Source organism: Lissotriton helveticus, chromosome 2_1, assembly GCF_964261635.1.
Source record: "Lissotriton helveticus chromosome 2_1, aLisHel1.1, whole genome shotgun sequence".
Lineage (NCBI taxonomy): Eukaryota > Metazoa > Chordata > Amphibia > Caudata > Salamandridae > Lissotriton > Lissotriton helveticus.
In genome coordinates this window covers 1,424,514,169-1,424,528,349 of record NC_136059.1, presented here as the reverse complement: position 1 = coordinate 1,424,528,349, position 14,181 = coordinate 1,424,514,169, and positions in this window count along the sequence as shown.

Sequence of the window (14,181 nt, the reverse complement as noted above, 5' to 3'; positions counted from 1 at the left end):
TGACTACGGACCTGTCGAACGTTCCTAAAATGGTCAATACGGATGAAATTTTAACATTTAATCTTTTGACTCTAAATGACTGATGGATGTGAGTTATTACTTTTTCAACTAAAATACGTGTGTTTAAAGTCAAATCTGTGCCTGAAATTGGTCAAAATTGAAGCTTTTGAGTAAGCAAAACTCTGTAAAAATGACAATTATGGTCACTGTGAGGGTTTAAAAAGTGGTTATCCAACATGAGGCCCGATCCAATTGATATTTTGAATCATTTTTGGTACAGTCCAAAAAATGAACGTTATGATGAAAAACGATGTCTCCGGACCTGTCGAGCGTTCCCAAAATGGTCAATATGGGTGAAATTTTAACATTTAATCTTTTGACTCTAAATGACTGTTGAATGTGAGTTATTACTTTTTCAACTAAAATAAGTGTGTTTAAAGTCATATCTGTGCCTGAAATTGGTCAAAATTGAAGCTTTTGAGTAAGCAAAACTCTGTAAAACTGGCAATTATGGTCACTGTGAGGGTTTAAAAAGTGGTTATCCAACATGAGGCACGATCCAATTGACATTTTGAATAATTTTTGGTACAGTTCAAAAAATCAATTTTCTGATCAAAAACGATGACTCTGGACCTGTCGAACGTTCCCAAAATGGACAATATGGATGAAATTGTAGCATTTAATCTTTTGACTCTGAATGATTGTTGGACGTGAAATATGACTTTTCAACTAAAATAAGTGTGTTTAAAGTTATTTCTGTGCCTGAAATTGGTCAAAATTGAAGCTTCTGAGTAAGCAAAACTCTGTAAAAATGGCAATTTTGGTCACTGTGAGGGTCTAAAAATGTGGTTATCCAACATGAGGCACGATCCAATTGACATTATGAATTATTTTTGGTACAGTCCAAAAAATCAATTTTCTGATGAAAAACGATGACTCCGGACCTGTCAAACGCTCCCAAAATTGTCAATATAGATGAAATTTTAACATTTAATCTTTTGACACTAAATGACTGTTGGATGTGAATTATGAATTTTTCAACTAAAATAATTGTGTTTAAAGTAATTTCTCTGCCTGAAATTGGTCAAAATTGAAGATCTTGAGTAAGCAAAAATCCTTAAAAATGGCAATTTTGGTCACTGTGAGGGTTTCAAAAGTGGTTATTCAACATGAGGCACGATCCAATTGACATTTTGAATCATTTTTGGTACAGTCCAAAAAATCAATTTTCTGATGAAAAACGATGACTCCGGACCTGTCGAACATTCCTAAAGTGGTCAATACGGATGAAATTTTAACATTTAATCTTTTGACTCTAAATGACTGATTGATGTGAGTTATTACTTTTTCAACTAAAATAAGTGTGTTTAAAGTCAAATCTGTGCCTGAAATTGGTCAAAATTGAAGCTTTTGAGTAAGCAAAACTCTGTAAAAATGACAATTATGGTCACTGTGAGGGTTTAAAAAGTGGTTATCCAACATGAGGCCCGATCCAATTGATATTTTGAATCATTTTTGGTACAGTCCAAAAAATGAACGTTATGATGAAAAACGATGTCTCCGGACCTGTCGAGCGTTCCCAAAATGGTCAATATGGGTGAAATTTTAACATTTAATCTTTTGACTCTAAATGACTGTTGAATGTGAGTTATTACTTTTTCAACTAAAATAAGTGTGTTTAAAGTCATATCTGTGCCTGAAATTGGTCAAAATTGAAGCTTTTGAGTAAGCAAAACTCTGTATAACTGGCAATTATGGTCACTGTGAGGGTTTAAAAAGTGGTTATCCAACATGAGGCACGATCCAATTGATATTTTGAATCATTTTTGGTACAGTCCAAAAAATCAACTTTATGATGAAAAACGATGACTCCGGACCTGTCGAACGTTCCCAAAATGGTCAATATGGATGAAATTGAAGCATTTAATCTTTTGACTCTGAATGATTGTTGGATGTGAATTATGACTTTTTCAACTAAAATAAGTGTGTTTAAAGTTATTTCTGTGCCTGAAATTGGTCAAAATTGAAGCTTTTGAGTAAGCAAAACTCTGTAAAACTGGCAATTATGGTCACTGTGAGGGTTTAAAAAGTGGTTATCCAACATGAGGCACGATCCAATTGACATTTTGAATCATTTTTGGTACAGTCCAAAAAATCAGTTTTCTGATGAAAAACGATGACTCCGGGCCTGTCGAACGTTCCCAAAATGGACAATATGGATGAAATTGTAGCATTTAATCTTTTGACTCTGAATGATTGTTGGACGTGAAATATGACTTTTTCAACTAAAATAAGTGTGTTTAAAGTTATTTCTGTGCCTGAAATTGGTCAAAATTGAAGCTTCTGAGTAAGCAAAACTCTGTAAAAATGGCAATTGTGGTCACTGTGAGGGTTTAAAAATGTGGTTATCCAACATGAGGCACGATCCAATTGACATTTTGAATTATTTTTGGTACAGTCCAAAAACATAAATTTTCTGATGAAAAACAATGACTCAGGACCTGTCAAACGCTCCCAAAATTGTCAATATGGATGAAATTTTAACATTTAATCTTTTGACTCTAAATGACTGTTGGATGTGAATTTTGAATTTTTCAACTAAAATAATTGTGTTTAAAGTAATTTCTCTGCCTGAAATTTGTCAAAATTGAAGATCTTGAGTAAGCAAAACTCCTTAAAAATGGCAATTTTGGTCACTGTGACGGTTTCAAAAGTGGTTATTCAACATGAGGCACGATCCAATTGACATTTTGAATCATTTTTGGTACAGTCCAAAAAATCAATTTTCTGATGAAAAACGATGACTCCGGACCTGTCGAACGTTCCCAAAATGGTCAATAGGGATGACATTTTAACATTTAATCTTTTGACTCTAAATGACTGATGGATGTGAGTTATTACTTTTTCAACTAAAATATGTGTGTTTAAAGTCAAATCTGTGCCTGAAATTGGTCAAAATTGAAGCTTTTGAGTAAGCAAAACTCTGTAAAAATGACAATTATGGTCACTGTGAGGGTTTAAAAAGTGGTTATCCAACATGAGGCCCGATCCAATTGATATTTTGAATCATTTTTGGTACAGTCCAAAAAATGAACGTTATGATGAAAAACGATGACTCCGGACCTGTCGAGCGTTCCCAAAATGGTCAATATGGGTGAAATTTTAACATTTAATCTTTTGACTCTAAATGACTGTTGAATGTGAGTTATTACTTTTTCAACTAAAATAAGTGTGTTTAAAGTTATTTCTGTGCCTGAAATTGGTCAAAATTGAAGCTTTTGAGTAAGCAAAACTCTGTAAAAATTGCAATTTTGGTCACTGTGAGGGTTTAAAAAGTGGTTATTCAACATGAGGCACGATCCAATTGACATTTTGAATGACATAATTTGTGGTACTGTTCAAAAAATCAATTTTCTGATCAAAAACGATGACTCTGGACCTGTCGAACGTTCCCAAAATGGACAATATGGATGAAATTGTAGCATTTAATCTTTTGACTCTGAATGATTGTTGGACGTGAAATATGACTTTTTCAACTAAAATAAGTGTGTTTAAAGTTATTTCTGTGCCTGCAATTGGTCAAAATTGAAGCTTCTGAGTAAGCAAAACTCTGTAAAAATGGCAATTTTGGTCCCTGTGAGGGTGTAAAAATGTGGTTATCCAACATGAGGCACGATCCAACTGACATTTTGAATTATTTTTGGTACAGTCCAAAAAATCAATTTTCTGATGAAAAACGATGACTCCGGACCTGTCAAACGCTCCCAAAATTGTCAATATGGATGAAATTTTAACATTTAATCTTTTGACTCTAAATGACTGTTGGATGTGAATTATGACTTTTTCAACTAAAATAAGTGTGTTTAAAGTCATTTCTGTGCCTGAAATTGGTCAAAATTGAAGATTGTGAGTAAGCAAAACTCTGTAAAAATTGCAATTTTGGTCACTGTGAGGGTTTAAAAAGTGGTTATCCAACATGAGGCACGATCCAATTGACATTTTGAATCATTTTTGGTACAGTTCAAAAAATCAATTTTCTGATCAAAAACGATGACTGTCGAACGTTCCCAAAGTGGTCAAAATGGATGAAATTGAAGCATTTAATCTTTTGACTCTGAATGATTGTTGGATGTGAATTATGACTTTTTCAACTGAAATAAGTGTGTTTAAAGTTATTTCTGTGCCTGAAATTGGTCAAAATTGAATCTTTTGAGTAAGCAAAACTCTGTAAAAACGGCAATTTTGGTCACTGTGAGTGTTTAAAAAGTGGTTATCCAACATGAGGCACGATCCAATTGACATTTTGAATCATTTTTGGTACAGTCCAAAAAATCAATTGTCTGATGAGAAACGATGACTCCGGACCTGCCAAACGTTCCCAAAATGGTCAATATGGATGAAATTTTAACATTTAATCTTTTGACTCTAAATGACTGTTCGATGTGAATTATGACTTTTTCAACGAAAATAATTGTGTTTAAAGTCATTTCTATGCCTGAAATTGGTCAATATTTAAGATTTTGAGTAAGCAAAACTCTGTAAAAACGGCAATTTAGGTCACTGTGAGGGTTTCAAAAGTGGTTATTCAACATGAGGCACGATCCAATTGACATTTTGAATCATTTTTGTACAGTCCAAAAAATCAGTTTTCTGATGAAAAACGATGACTCCGGGCCTGTCGAACGTTCCCTAAATGGTCAATATGGATGAAATTTTAACATTTAATCTTTTGGCTCTAAATGACTGTTTGATGTGAATAAATACTTTTTCAACTAAAATAAGTGTGTTTAAAGTCATTTCTGTGCCTGAAATTGGTCAAAATTGAAGATTTTGAGTAAGCAAAACTCTGTAAAAATTGCAATTTTGGTCACTGTGAGTGTTTAAAAAGTGGTTATTCAACATGAGGCACGATCCAATTGACATTTTGAATAATTTTTGGTACAGTTCAAAAAATCAATTTTCTGATCAAAAACGATGACTCTGGACCTGTCGAACGTTCCCAAAAAGGACAATATGGATGAAATTGTAGCATTTAATCTTTTAACTCTGAATGATTGTTGGACGTGAAATATGACTTTTTCAACTAAAATAAGTGTGTTTAAAGTTATTTCTGTGCCTGAAATTGGTCAAAATTGAAGCTTCTGAGTAAGCAAAACTCTGTAAAAATGGCAATTGTGGTCACTGTGAGGGTTTAAAAATGTGGTTATCCAACATGAGGCACGATCCAATTGACATTTTGAATTATTTTTGGTAGAGTCCAAAAAATCAATTTTCTGATGAAAAACGATGACTCCGGACCTGTCAAACGCTCCCAAAATTGTCAATATGGATGAAATTTTAACATTTAATCTTTTGACTCTAAATGACTGTTGGATGTGAATTATGAATTTTTCAACTAAAATAATTGTGTTTAAAGTAATTTCTCTGCCTGAAATTGGTCAAAATTGAAGATCTTGAGTAAGCAAAAATCCTTAAAAATGGCAATTTTGGTCACTGTGAGGGTTTCAAAAGTGGTTATTCAACATGAGGCACGATCCAATTGACATTTTGAATCATTTTTGGTACAGTCCAAAAAATCAATTTTCTGATGAAAAACGATGACTACGGACCTGTCGAACGTTCCTAAAATGGTCAATACGGATGAAATTTTAACATTTAATGTTTTGACTCTAAATGACTGATGGATGTGAGTTATTACTTTTTCAACTAAAATACGTGTGTTTAAAGTCAAATCTGTGCCTGAAATTGGTCAAAATTGAAGCTTTTGAGTAAGCAAAACTCTGTAAAAATGACAATTATGGTCACTGTGAGGGTTTAAAAAGTGGTTATCCAACATGAGGCCCGATCCAATTGATATTTTGAATCATTTTTGGTACAGTCCAAAAAATGAACGTTATGATGAAAAACGATGTCTCCGGACCTGTCGAGCGTTCCCAAAATGGTCAATATGGGTGAAATTTTAACATTTAATCTTTTGACTCTAAATGACTGTTGAATGTGAGTTATTACTTTTTCAACTAAAATAAGTGTGTTTAAAGTCATATCTGTGCCTGAAATTGGTCAAAATTGAAGCTTTTGAGTAAGCAAAACTCTGTATAACTGGCAATTATGGTCACTGTGAGGGTTTAAAAAGTGGTTATCCAACATGAGGCACGATCCAATTGATATTTTGAATCATTTTTGGTACAGTCCAAAAAATCAACTTTATGATGAAAAACGATGACTCCGGACCTGTCGAATGTTCCCAAAATGGTCAATATGGATGAAATTGAAGCATTTAATCTTTTGACTCTGAATGATTGTTGGATGTGAATTATGACTTTTTCAACTAAAATAAGTGTGTTTAAAGTTGTTTCTGTGCCTGAAATTGGTCAAAATTGAAGCTTTTGAGTAAGCAAAACTCTGTAAAACTGGCAATTATGGTCACTGTGAGGGTTTAAAAAGTGGTTATCCAACATGAGGCACGATCCAATTGACATTTTGAATCATTTTTGGTACAGTCCAAAAAATCAGTTTTCTGATGAAAAACGATGACTCCGGGCCTGTCGAACGTTCCCTAAATGGTCAATATGGATGAAATTTTAACATTTAATCTTTTGGCTCTAAATGACTGTTTGATGTGAATAAATACTTTTTCAACTAAAATAAGTGTGTTTAAAGTCATTTCTGTGCCTGAAATTGGTCAAAATTGAAGATTTTGAGTAAGCAAAACTCTGTAAAAATTGCAATTTTGGTCACTGTGAGTGTTTAAAAAGTGGTTATTCAACATGAGGCACGATCCAATTGACATTTTGAATAATTTTTGGTACAGTTCAAAAAATCAATTTTCTGATCAAAAACGATGACTCTGGACCTGTCGAACGTTCCCAAAAAGGACAATATGGATGAAATTGTAGCATTTAATCTTTTAACTCTGAATGATTGTTGGACGTGAAATATGACTTTTTCAACTAAAATAAGTGTGTTTAAAGTTATTTCTGTGCCTGAAATTGGTCAAAATTGAAGCTTCTGAGTAAGCAAAACTCTGTAAAAATGGCAATTGTGGTCACTGTGAGGGTTTAAAAATGTGGTTATCCAACATGAGGCACGATCCAATTGACATTTTGAATTATTTTTGGTAGAGTCCAAAAAATCAATTTTCTGATGAAAAACGATGACTCCGGACCTGTCAAACGCTCCCAAAATTGTCAATATGGATGAAATTTTAACATTTAATCTTTTGACTCTAAATGACTGTTGGATGTGAATTATGAATTTTTCAACTAAAATAATTGTGTTTAAAGTAATTTCTCTGCCTGAAATTGGTCAAAATTGAAGATCTTGAGTAAGCAAAAATCCTTAAAAATGGCAATTTTGGTCACTGTGAGGGTTTCAAAAGTGGTTATTCAACATGAGGCACGATCCAATTGACATTTTGAGTCATTTTTGGTACAGTCCAAAAAAATCAATTTTCTGATGAAAAACGATGACTCCGGACCTGTCGAACGTTCCTAAAATGGTCAATACGGATGAAATTTTAACATTTAATCTTTTGACTCTAAATGACTGATGGATGTGAGTTATTACTTTTTCAACTAAAATACGTGTGTTTAAAGTCAAATCTGTGCCTGAAATTGGTCAAAATTGAAGCTTTTGAGTAAGCAAAACTCTGTAAAAATGACAATTATGGTCACTGTGAGGGTTTAAAAAGTGGTTATCCAACATGAGGCCCGATCCAATTGATATTTTGAATAATTTTTGGTACAGTCCAAAAAATGAACGTTATGATGAAAAACGATGACTCCGGACCTGTCGAGCGTTCCCAAAATGGTCAATATGGGTGAAATTTTAACATTTAATCTTTTGACTCTAAATGACTGTTGAATGTGAGTTATTACTTTTTCAACTAAAATAAGTGTGTTTAAAGTCATATCTGTGCCTGAAATTGGTCAAAATTGAAGCTTTTGAGTAAGCAAAACTCTGTATAACTGGCAATTATGGTCACTGTGAGGGTTTAAAAAGTGGTTATCCAACATGAGGCACGATCCAATTGATATTTTGAATCATTTTTGGTACAGTCCAAAAAATCAACTTTATGATGAAAAACGATGACCTGTCGAACGTTCCCAAAATGGTCAATATGGATGAAATTGAAGCATTTAATCTTTTGACTCTGAATGATTGTTGGATGTGAATTATGACTTTTTCAACTAAAATAAGTGTGTTTAAAGTCATATCTGTGCCTGAAATTGGTCAAAATTGAAGCTTTTGAGTAAGCAAAACTCTGTATAACTGGCAATTATGGTCACTGTGAGGGTTTAAAAAGTGGTTATCCAACATGAGGCACGATCCAATTGACATTTTGAATTATTTTTGGTACAGTCCAAAAAACTCAATTGTCTGATGAAAAACGGTGACTCCGGACCTGTCGAACGTTCCCAAAAAGGTCAATATGGATGAAATTTTAACATTTAATCTTTTCACTCTAAATGACTGTTTGATGTGAATTATGACTTTTTCAACTAAAATAAGTGTGTTTAAAGTCATTTCTGTGCCTGAAATTGCTCAAAATTGAAGCTTTTGAGTAAGCAAAACTCTGTAAAACTGGCATTTATGGTCACTGTGAGGGTTTAAAAAGTGGTTATCCAACATGAGGCACGATCCCATTGACATTTTTAATCATTTTTGGTACAGGCCCAAAAAAAAATTTTCTTATGAAAAACGATGACTCCGGACCTGTCGAACGTTCCCAAAATGGTCAATATGGATGAAATTTTAACATTTAATCTTTTGACTCTAAATGACTGTTGGATGTGAATAAAGACTTTTTCAACTAAAATAAGTGTGTTTAAAGTCATTTCTGTGCCTGAAATTGGTCAAAATTGAAGATTTTGAGTAGGCAAAACTCTGTAAAAATTGCAATTTTGGTCACTGTGAGGGTTTAAAAAGTGGTTATTCAATATGAGGCACGATCCAATTGACATTTTGAATAACATAATTTTTGGTACAGTTCAAAAAATTAATTTTCTGATCAAAAACGATGACTCTGGACCTGTCGAACGTTCCCAAAATGGACAATATGGATGAAATTGTAGCATTTAATCTTTTGACTCTGAATGATTGTTGGACGTGAAATATGACTTTTTCAACTAAAATAAGTGTGTTTAAAGTTATTTCTGTGCCTGAAATTGGTCAAAATTGAAGCTTCTGAGTAAGCAAAACTCTGTAAAAATGGCAATTTTGGTCACTGTGAGGGTGTAAAAATGTGGTTATCCAACATGAGGCACGATCCAACTGACATTTTGAATTATTTTTGGTACAGTCCAAAAAATCAATTTTCTGATGAAAAACGATGACTCCGGACCTGTCAAACGCTCCCAAAATTGTCAATATGGATGAAATTTTGACATTTTATCTTTTGACTCTAAATGACTGTTGGATGTGAATTATGAATTTTTCAACTAAAATAATTGTGTTTAAAGTAATTTCTCTGCCTGGAATTGGTCAAAATTTAAGATCTTGAGTAAGCAAAACTCCTTAAAAATGGCAATTTTGGTCACAGTGAGGTTTAAAAAGTGGTTATCCAACATGAGGCACGATCCAATTGACATTTTGAATCATTTTTGGTACAGTCCAAAAAAATCAGTTTTCTGATGAAAAACGATGACTTCGGACCTGTCAAACGCTCCCAAAATTGTCAATATGGATGAAATTTTAACATTTAATCTTTTGACTCTAAATGACTGTTGGATGTGAATTATGAATTTTTCAACTAAAATAATTGTGTTTAAAGTAATTTCTCTGCCTGAAATTGGTCAAAATTGAAGATCTTGAGTAAGCAAAACTCCTTAAAAATGGCAATTTTGGTCACTGTGAGGGTTTGAAAAGTGGTTATTCAACATGAGGCACGATCCAATTGACATTTTGAATCATTTTTGGTACAGTCCAAAAAATCAGTTTTCTGATGAAAAACGATGACTCCGGACCTGTCGAACGTTCCCAAAATGGTCAATATGGATGACATTTTAACATTTAATCTTTTGACTCTAAATGACTGTTGGATGTAAATAAAGACTTTTTCAACTAAAATAAGTGTGTTTAAAGTCATTTCTGTGCCTGAAATTGGTCAAAATTGAAGCTTTTGAGTAAGCAAAACTCTGTAAAAATTGCAATTTTGGTCACTGTGAGTGTTTAAAAAGTGGTTATTCAACATGAGGCACGATCCAATTGACATTTTGATTTATTTTTGGTACAGTCCAAAAAATCAATTTTCTGATGAAAAACGATGACTCCGGACCTGTCAAACGCTCCCAAAATTATCAATATGGATGAAATTTTAACATTTAGTCTTTTGACTCTAAATGACTGTTGGATGTGAATTATGAATTTTTCAACTAAAATAATTGTGTTTAAAGTAATTTCTCTGCCTGAAATTGGTCAAAATTGAAGATCTTGAGTAAGCAAAACTCCTTAAAAATGGCAATTTTGGTCACTGTGAGGGTTTCAAAAGTGCTTATTCAACATGAAGCACGATCCAATTGACATTTTGAATCATTTTTGGTACAGTCCAAAAAATCAATTTTCTGATGAAAAACGATGACTCCGGACCTGTCGAACGTTCCCAAAATGGTCAATACGGATGAAATTTTAACATTTAATCTTTTGACTCTAAATGACTGATGGATGTGAGTTATTACTTTTTCAACTAAAATAAGTGTGTTTAAAGTCAAATCTGTGCCTGAAATTGGTCAAAATTGAAGCTTTTGAGTAAGCAAAACTGTGTAAAAATGAACATTATGGTCACTGTGAGGGTTTAAAAAGTGGTTATCCAACATGAGGCCCGATCCAATTGATATTTTGAATCATTTTTGGTACAGTCCAAAAAATGAACGTTATGATGAAAAACGATGACTCCGGACCTGTCGAGCGTTCCCAAAATGGTCAATATGGGTGAAATTTTAACATTTAATCTTTTGACTCTAAATGACTGATGGATGTGAGTTATTACTTTTTCAACTAAAATAAGTGTGTTTAAAGTCAAATCTGTGCCTGAAATTGGTCAAAATTGAAGCTTTTGAGTAAGCAAAACTCTGTAAAAATGACAATTATGGTCACTGTGAGGGTTTAAAAAGTGGTTATCCAACATGAGCCCGATCCAATTGATATTTTGAATCATTTTTGGTACAGTCCAAAAAATGAACGTTATGATGAAAAACGATGACTCCGGACCTGTCGAGCGTTCCCAAAATGGTCAATATGGGTGAAATTTTAACATTCAATCTTTTGACTCTAAATGACTGTTGAATGTGAGTTATTACTTTTTCAACTAAAATAAGTGTGTTTAAAGTCATATCTGTGCCTGAAATTGGTCAAAATTGAAGCTTTTGAGTAAGCAAAACTCTGTATAACTGGCATTTATGGTCACTGTGAGGGTTTAAAAAGTGGTTATCCAACATGAGGCACGATCCAATTGATATTTTGAATCATTTTTGGTACAGTCCAAAAAATCAACTTTATGATGAAAAACGATGACTCCGGACCTGTTGAACGTTCCCAAAATGGTCAATATGGATGAAATTGTAGCATTTAATCTTTTGACTCTAAATGACTGTTGAATGTGAGTTATTACTTTTTCAACTAAAATAAGTGTGTTTAAAGTCATATCTGTGCCTGAAATTGGTCAAAATTGAAGCTTTTGAGTAAGCAAAACTCTGTATAACTGGCAATTATGGTCACTGTGAGGGTTTAAAAAGTGGTTATCCAACATGAGGCACGATCCAATTGATATTTTGAATCATTTTTGGTACAGTCCAAAAAATCAACTTTATGATGAAAAACGATGACTCCGGACCTGTCGAACGTTCCCAAAATGGTCAATATGGATGAAATTGAAGCATTTAATCTTTTGACTCTGAATGATTGTTGGATGTGAATTATGACTTTTTCAACTAAAATAAGTGTGTTTAAAGTCATATCTGTGCCTGAAATTGGTCAAAATTGAAGCTTTTGAGTAAGCAAAACTCTGTATAACTGGCAATTATGGTCACTGTGAGGGTTTAAAAAGTGGTTATCCAACATGAGGCACGATCCAATTGACATTTTGAATTATTTTTGGTACAGTCCAAAAAACTCAATTGTCTGATGAAAAACGGTGACTCCGGACCTGTCAAACGTTCCCAAAAAGGTCAATATGGATGAAATTTTAACATTTAATCTTTTGACTCTAAATGACTGTTTGATGTGAATTATGACTTTTTCAACTAAAATAAGTGTGTTTAAAGTCATTTCTGTGCCTGAAATTGCTCAAAATTGAAGCTTTTGAGTAAGCAAAACTGGCAATTATGGTCACTTTGAGGGTTTAAAAAGTGGTTATCCAACATGAGGCACGATCCCATTGACATTTTTAATCATTTTTGGTACAGGCCCAAAAAAAAAATTTCTTATGAAAAACGATGACTCCGGACCTGTCGAACGTTCCCAAAATGGTCTATATGGATGAAATTTTAACATTTAATCTTTTGACTCTAAATGACTGTTGGATGTGAATAAAGACTTTTTCAACTAAAATAAGTGTGTTTAAAGTCATTTCTGTGCCTGAAATTGGTCAAAATTGAAGATTTTGAGTAAGCAAAACTCTGTAAAAATTGCAATTTTGGTCACTGTGAGGGTTTAAAAAGTGGTTATTCAACATGAGGCACGATCCAATTGACATTTTGAATGACATAATTTGTGGTACTGTTCAAAAAATCAATTTTCTGATCAAAAACGATGACTCTGGACCTGTCGAACGTTCCCAAAATGGACAATATGGATGAAATTGTAGCATTTAATTTTTTGACTCTGAATGATTGTTGGACGTGAAATATGACTTTTTCAACTAAAATAAGTGTGTTTAAAGTTATTTCTGTGCCTGAAATTGGTCAAAATTGAAGCTTCTGAGTAAGCAAAACTCTGTAAAAATGGCAATTTTGGTCACTGTGAGGGTGTAAAAATGTGGTTATCCAACATGAGGCACGATCCAACTGACATTTTGAATTATTTTTGGTACAGTCCAAAAAATCAATTTTCTGATGAAAAACGATGACTCCGGACCTGTCAAACGCTCCCAAAATTGTCAATATGGATGAAATTTTGACATTTTATCTTTTGACTCTAAATGACTGTTGGATGTGAATTATGAATTTTTCAACTAAAATAATTGTGTTTAAAGTAATTTCTCTGCCTGGAATTGGTCAAAATTTAAGATCTTGAGTAAGCAAAACTCCTTAAAAATGGCAATTTTGGTCACAGTGAGGTTTAAAAAGTGGTTATCCAACATGAGGCACGATCCAATTGACATTTTGAATCATTTTTGGTACAGTCCAAAAAAATCAGTTTTCTGATGAAAAACGATGACTTCGGACCTGTCAAACGCTCCCAAAATTGTCAATATGGATGAAATTTTAACATTTAATCTTTTGACTCTAAATGACTGTTGGATGTGAATTATGAATTTTTCAACTAAAATAATTGTGTTTAAAGTAATTTCTCTGCCTGAAATTGGTCAAAATTGAAGATCTTGAGTAAGCAAAACTCCTTAAAAATGGCAATTTTGGTCACTGTGAGGGTTTGAAAAGTGGTTATTCAACATGAGGCACGATCCAATTGACATTTTGAATCATTTTTGGTACAGTCCAAAAAATCAGTTTTCTGATGAAAAACGATGACTCCGGACCTGTCGAACGTTCCCAAAATGGTCAATATGGATGAAATTTTAACATTTAATCTTTTGACTCTAAATGACTGTTGGATGTAAATAAAGACTTTTTCAACTAAAATAAGTGTGTTTAAAGTCATTTCTGTGCCTGAAATTGGTCAAAATTGAAGCTTTTGAGTAAGCAAAACTCTGTAAAAATTGCAATTTTGGTCACTGTGAGTGTTTAAAAAGTGGTTATTCAACATGAGGCACGATCCAATTGACATTTTGAATAATTTTTGGTACAGTTCAAAAAATCAATTTTCTGATCAAAAACGATGACTCTGGACCTGTCGAACGTTCCCAAAATGGACAATATGGATGAAATTGTAGCATTTAATCTTTTGACTCTGAATGATTGTTGGACGTGAAATATGACTTTTTCAACTAAAATAAGTGTGTTTAAAGTTATTTCTGTGCCTGAAATTGGTCAAAATTGAAGCTTCTGAGTAAGCAAAACTCTGTAA